Consider the following 7156-nt stretch of genomic DNA (forward strand, 5'->3'; position numbering starts at 1 on the left):
AATGAAAGCGGGCATTACAACAGATACCTCAGAAACAGAAAAGATCATAAGGGATTGTTATGAACAATTATATGTCAACAAATTAAATAACCTAGAAGGAATGGATGAATTCCTAGAATAGACAGCTTACCAAGACTGAATCAAGAATAGAAAGCCTAAACATTTTGATAACAAATAAGGAGACTGAAGTAATAATAATTTTTAAAAACCTCCTGTCCTAGTCTGTTTTGTGATGCTTTAACAAAATACTTGAGGGTAAGCAATTTATTTTAAGATGGTAAAAGAGGTTTATTTAGTTCAGTTTGGTAGGCTGGGAAGTCCAAAATAAAGCATCCCATCTGGGAAGGGCCTTGTGCTGCTTCAACTCATGGGGGAAAGAAGAACAAACGGGAAACGGGTGTACAAAGAGACAAAACACAAAAGGCAGCCTCACTTTGTAATAATCTATTCTCATGATAACTAATTCAGTCCCAAGGGAATGAGATCTCACGAGACTGCATTAATCCCTTCATGACTGCATTAATCCCTTCATGATCCAAATACCTTTTAAAAGCCCCACCTACTAGCACCATTACACTGGCAATTAAATTTGAGTGTGAGTTTTGGTGGGGACAAACCACATACAAACCATAGCACCTCCCAAAAAAGAGAAGCCCAAGACCAGATGGTTTCAGAGCTGAAGTCTACCATACATTAAAAAAAAATAATAATAATACTAATCCTTCTTAAACCCTTCCAAAAAAAATAGAAGTAGAGGTAATATCACTCTGATACCAAAGCTAGACAAAGACTCCACAAGAAAACTAGACTACAGGCCAATATCTCTGGGTGAACACAGATGCAAAAATCCTCAATAAAATAATAGCAAACTGAATTTAACAACACATCAAAAACATTATATACTGTGACAAAGTGGAATTTATCCCTGGGACACAAGGGTGGTTTAAAATACCCAAATCAATGTGATATATCACATTAACAGAGTGAAAGATAAAAACCACATAATCATAGACGCAGAAAAAGCATTTGACAAAGTTGATCATCCACTGATGATAAAAACTCTCAACAAAATAGGTATAGAAGAAAATTACCTCAACACAATGAAGGCCATTTATGAATATTCCACAACTAACATCATAATCAATAGAGAAAAACTGAAAGCTTTTCCTCTAAGATCTGGTGCAAGACATAGATTACCATTATCTCCATTTCCCTTTTTTTTTTTTTTTTTTTTGAGACGGAGTTTCGCTCTTGTTACCCAGGCTGGAGTGCAATGGCACGATCTCGGCTCACCGCAACCTCCGCCTCCTGGGTTCAGGCAATTCTCCTGCCTCAGCCTCCTGAGTAGCTGGGATTACAGGCACGTGCCACCATGCCCAGCTAATTTTTTGTATTTTTTAGTAGAGACGGGGTTTCACTATGTTGACCGGGATGGTCTCGATCTCTTGACCTCGTGATCCACCCGCCTCGGCCTCCCAAAGTGCTGGGATTACAGGTGTGAGCCACCGCGCCCGGCCACAGTTTTTATTTTTTAAAAAAACTGTTTGGCATTAAAAGGCCAGCTAATTCTGCCTTAAAATTGTCCATCCATAAGAAAGACGCCCGACAGTCCGTGTAAAGCACACGCTCCCCTCTCGCACCCACATTGACCTTCCAGGGCTAGCCCCGTCCCCATCCTCCGCTCCCAGTCACTCGGAAGCACAGGTCTCTAGCCTGCGCTGCACAGCGTGTCTGCGTTTCCTGCAAACCCGAGTTTAAGGCAGCGCAGACACCCAGCGTTCCCGAGCCCCGGTCCCGGGCCTGCCTCGGAGGCTTTAGCCTAGAGGTCCCAGGGAGGGACGCTCCGGGGAAGAACTGGGGCCCCCGCCCGCCGCCGCAGGGCCGCTCCCCGCAGAGCCCTCAGCCGCGGAGGGCGCAGCGCGGCGCCACTTCCTTCCAGTGGCTGCGTCCTCCGGCTCCGAGCACGTTTGCGAAGCGGGAACGGACGCGAGCGGAACGGCACGGAACGGCGGTGGTAAACCCCGCTGGCAGGATTTCGTGATCCTGTCGGGGACTCCCCCACCCCACCACCCCGCACTCCGCGCGCAGAGGCGGAGCCGCTCCGACGCCGAGAGGGGGGACCCAAGGAGCCGCCAGGGAGCGCTCGGGAGCAGCGCCGCGGCGGGGCGCCGTCCCGCCCTCCCAGCCGCCCCCGGATCCTCCGAGAACGCCTGAGGCGGAGCCAGCGTCCGCCCTTCCCAGGTCACCTTGGAAAGGGTTCGCTTTCGTTTCCGCAAAGTAGGCGCCGCGCTTTCAGGACCGGTGGCTCCTGTGGAGTCCGCGGCTGAGCCGGGTCCGCCTTCGCACGCGTCGGGGCCAAAGGCGGCCCCGACACTCAGGGCGCGCGCCCGGGTAGCCCGTGCTGTGGAGACCGAAGCCGACGCGCCCGAGGCTCCCGTGTAGGCCGTGTAACCAGTGACCGGAAGTGGAGCCGGCTGCTCCAGTGGCGCAATCGGTTAGCGCGCGGTACTTATACGGCAGTATGTGTGCGAGTGATGCCGAGGTTGTGAGTTCGAGCCTCACCTGGAGCATTGTTTTCCAACCCAAGAAAGCACCACTTGAAGTGCCTTTCCCCCTGTAATCCTACTCCCCCGTCTTTAACGTGTTTGCAGTTGCGTACGGTTTATTGTTATTGGTTTCCTTAGCCCTTTTAGAACCAAGCAACACCCATTACCAAGGAAATCCGTTGGCTGCAGACTTACGTGGACCCTTCTGTCTCCACTTTGCATGCGAGCTCAGGTAAAGAACATGAACTCTTTTCTCTCTCTCTCTCTCTCTCTCTCTTTTATTCATTCATTCATTCCTGAAAAATAGACAGTAAAACAGCTCCTGGGAGAATTTACAACGAACTTCCTGAGGGTCTGGGAAGCTGAGCGCTGGAACAGGGTTGGGAGCGTGAACAGGAGGGGCTTCTGCCCTCAGTCACTGTAGCCTCAAGGTACGACCAAGGTGCGGGGTGGGGGGGGGGGCATTGTTTAGTCAAAAACGGAGGAGGTACGAAGAGCAGCAGGTGGAAGGTTGGGGAGGTGGGGACAAACAGGAAATAAATGGTCGTTGTTACCTGTTTGAATCCAGAGAAAAATACCTGTCCCTGTAAGGGGGAGGAAGCCCCTCAGAGAGGAGGCGGTGGGCTGCAGAGAGGGAGCCCTGGGATGGCCCCGGCCCCAGCCCCAGCCGATCTGGCGGGGCCGAGGAGGCGCCGAGGCCCGCGCTGCTGGAGGAAGCCGGCAGAGGCCTCGGGGAGCCCCGGGCCTGGCTGCTGTGTGCCTGTGCCACCCTGTGTGTTCCCGGAGGAGCTCCTGCAGGGCTAGTTCCCGTAGAATGGCGGCCGCTGGCCCTGGTTCCGATAGTCCTGGTTCCGCTGCTGGGCGTACTGCTGATACTGGCCACAGCTGGGCCGAGGGCAGGTCTGGGCGGGTGGGCGGTGTAGGGGGGCCGGGTTGTAACCGCCGTAGCTCCCACAGCTGTAGGCCGGCGGTGGTGGAGGTGGAGGTGGCGGGGCTGTGGAGCCCTGGCTGTGACCTCCCTGGTTGGAGGGTGGCCGTAGCTCTGCTGACGGTGGGGGTGCTGGTATTGGCGCTTGAGCCAGGCTGACTGCTGTTCTTGTCGTAGGCACAGGCCCCTGGGGGTTTCGAGCAGGGCTGTAGCTGGGTGGTGGCGGTGGCTGCTGGGGTGGCGGTGGCTGCTGGGGAGCCTGGTTGTAGCCGCCTCTGTTGTTGGAGTTGTTACCCCGGTTGTGGCTACACCAGCGGTTCTGGCTGTTGCCACCATCTCCGCTGCTCTAGAAACCTCCTCGGTAGTTGCCTCCTCCACCGCTGCCTCCCCCTCAGTTCTGGAAGCTGCCACGGTTGCCTTCAGGGCGCCCTCCGTCGTCATAGCCCTGGAAGCCACCGCCACCTCAGTTGTCGAAGCGCTTTTCAGGCGGTGGCCCAGCCTTGCAGCCTTCCTCTTCGTCCGGCCTCACTAGCCTGTCTGCTTCCTCCCGCTGCAGCTCAGTGAACAGAACCTCATCCGGGAAGTCCCCAACATCTGGCAACGTGAAGCTGGCTTTCATGTCTAAGACTGCCTGATCTGGGAAATGCTTCCCTTCCTCGTCGGTTCGCTTTATTGTTCGGCCTTTTAGGTCCGGTCAGTAGGACTAATTACAAGAGCTTTGTGCTGGAAGCCTTCAGATGGTCTCATTTTTCGTCTCTGGGCTGACCCATAACCGTTTGTCTTATCTAGGATGTAGTTGCGTCTCTTGCGGGCAGCAATCTGGATGACCTGGTTGAGGCACTAGGTGGCCTGCTGGGTCAGGACGTCCCAGCTGCCAGCAGAGTTCCGCTGCCGGCCCATCACCCGCATCTTACCCGTGATGGCCTCGGTACCCAGGATGTTGTGCTGCTTGGAAGGGTTGGAAGCTGCATGTTTGATGGCCTGTGTGGTCTTGCCAGTAGCAGGCAGGCCCACCATCATCAGAATCTCACATTCTGCCTTGCTCTTTGTTCCATCTGTGCCCCCGATCTGCTCACTAAAGGGCAGGTGCTGGCTGAAGGTAAACCACAGGACGACAGAACAGTAGGGCTCTGCCCTTTGTCCAAAGTTGAACTCCACTGCGCAACTCTTCACCAGGGCATGAGGATAGAGGGCCTGACCGCCCCCGAAGGCTTCCTTCTGGATTCGGAAGGCAATGCCCATTCACTTTTCTGTTCTTGGTAAAGGAAAGTTCCACATCATTTCCACATTAAAAGTCCAAAAAAGCAGCCAATCACATCGTTCTCTGCAAACTTGTCTCCGCAGTTTTCAAACTGGCTATTGGCGAACTTCTTCCCAGTGCCGCCACAGCCATAGGAGAAAGGTGCTTCACCTAGCTGGGTGCTGCAGGCATCCAGGGACCAGCTGATATGGACCACGGTAGTGTCAGGCTCTGTAGGTGGAAGGTGCTTCCTGGAGATTTCTTCATTGATCTTCATCTCAGAGCAAGACAGCTCCTTCTGACCCCATAGTTTGCTCGGGCTCCTGACCACAGATATACAAAGCCCTCAGTTGTAAGCAGATAGTCACTACTCCGATCTTGGGCCACCTTGTAGTGAAGGTCACAGTTATATGTGTCAATAGCAACAAGGGTATCATAAAGTCATCTTCATCCTCTTATGAGGAGGCTAAGGAGAGCGGCCACTCCTTTCCTCTTGGTGCTCAAGTACCCCCGCCCCTGACTTTCTTCATAAGGCCTCTTTCAACTCTGGATCTATACTCTAGACGTAGTCTTGCTATGTTGCCTAGGCTGGTCTTGAACTCATGGCCTCCAGTGATCTTCCTGCCTCAGCCTCCCAAAGTACTGGGACCCAGGTATGAAATGCCATACCCTGTCTGAGGTTATCCTCTGCCATTCTTTTCCTCCCTCCGTTTGTCACCACCATACAGTCCTTCTTTCTGTTTTCTTTAACACCCCAAGCTCATTCCTGCCTCAGGCCCTTTACTTTTGGTATACCCTGTGCTTTCAAGTCTTAATCCTATCACAAAGGTGAATGCTAACATATCAGAACTTTGTAATCATTTGAGTCATAGCTCAACTGTCACCTGAGAGGCCTTTACTACTTCTTATTTTGTTAACAGTTTCATTGAGGCATAATGTACATACCATAAAATTCACTAATTTTAACTGTACAGTTTTCTTACAGAGTTGTGCAGTTATCACTATGAATCAGTTTTAAAACACATCTTCCCAAAAGAGAGATTTCCAATCTTTCCCTCATGCCCATTTACAGTCAATTTTACCTAACTCCAGGCAGTCTCTAGTCTACTTTCTGTCTCTATAGATTTGCATTTTCTGGTCATTTTGTTTAAATGAAATAAGTAATATGTGGTCTTTTGCATCTGGACTCTTTCACCTAAAATAATGTTTTTGAAGTTCATCAATATTGTAGCAGGTATCAGTAATTTGTTACTTTTTATTGCTAAGTAGTATTTCATTGTATGGGTATACTCCTTTTACCTATCCATTCACCAGTTGATGGACATTTGGGTTGTATCCCTGTTTTGGCTAATATGAATAATACTGCTCTGAACATTTATATACAAATTTTTGTGTGACATGTTTTCATTTCTCTTGGATACCTGGGAATAGAACTGCAGTCATATGATAAATTTATGACTGTCTTAAAGGAACTGCTTTCCAAATAGGCTGCTCCATTTTACATTTCCACAAGCACTAGATGAGCGTTCCAGCTCTTCCGCATTCTCACCAACCTTGTTATTGTCTGTCCTGCGTTTTTTTAAAAGTAGCCGTGCCAGTGGGTACAAAGTGGTACCCAGTGTGGTTGTCAGCTGCGTTGCCTGAATGACTAATTATGCTGAGATTTTTTTTTTCATGTGTTTAATAGCCATTCATATGTCTTCTTTGGTGAGCTATTAGAATATTTTATAGAATAAAAATAATAATGTAGAAAATTTAGTAATAAACTTAAAGAGTATTATTTTTGAAATATTTATTTTTTTTGTAAATAATTAGGGCACATGTATTATTATATTGAAATTTTCCTAAGAGTATGGTTTGAGTTTGTTTAACTTCAACAGGAATAGTGCGGAATTATACTATTCTTCATATACAGAAATGGAAGTAGGACCTTTTGTTTCTTTTCTTTCCTGTCATCATTATCTTGATTAATAGAGGTGAAAGAGTCTGCATTTATGCCTTTTCTTTTGGTCGTTTTCTGCCACAAGTTCAAGATATGCTTCACACCTATCTTTGCCCTCACTTATGAAGACTGATCATGGTGTCATTAGAAGCAATGTCATATTATTGTAGAACAGCTGTCCTTTCTGCAAGGAAATTATTGTCCCAAGAGATTGAAAATTAAACTATTTAAGTGCAGGTTCATTCATTATTAAGATAGTGCTCTGACTGAATAAAGTTGTCTGGGAATGTTTTATGAGCACTGAGACACTGGCCTAGAGTCAGTACTTTCCATCTGATACTGACATTCTTGTGTTCAGAAAGCACAGTGCCCAGAAACCCCAGGTCTACCACAACTGTGTCAAAAGAAGTAGTATACGGTAGAAGCAGTAGAACACCTTAACATCGCAAGGCCTGCCCAGCCCTGAGGGTTCAAGTACATGTCAACATTTCACTTGCTCG

At 49.0% G+C, this 7156-nt stretch overlaps 1 non-coding gene and 1 pseudogene across 1 annotated transcript; one reads left to right on the top strand and one right to left on the bottom strand.

Moving 5' to 3' along the window:
* The first annotated feature begins 2476 nt into the window (after window positions 1–2476).
* On the top strand, window positions 2477–2570 carry TRNAI-UAU (transfer RNA isoleucine (anticodon UAU)). Its single transcript has 2 exons — window positions 2477–2514; window positions 2535–2570. It is a non-coding gene; the product is annotated as a tRNA-Ile (tRNA).
* A 581-nt stretch (window positions 2571–3151) lies between these two features.
* Window positions 3152–5257, bottom strand: LOC101032304 (heterogeneous nuclear ribonucleoprotein U-like protein 1; annotated as a pseudogene).
* Between the last annotated feature and the right edge of the window lie 1899 nt (window positions 5258–7156).

Source organism: Saimiri boliviensis, chromosome 4 (assembly GCF_048565385.1).
Source record: "Saimiri boliviensis isolate mSaiBol1 chromosome 4, mSaiBol1.pri, whole genome shotgun sequence".
NCBI classification, from domain to species: Eukaryota; Metazoa; Chordata; class Mammalia; order Primates; family Cebidae; genus Saimiri; species Saimiri boliviensis.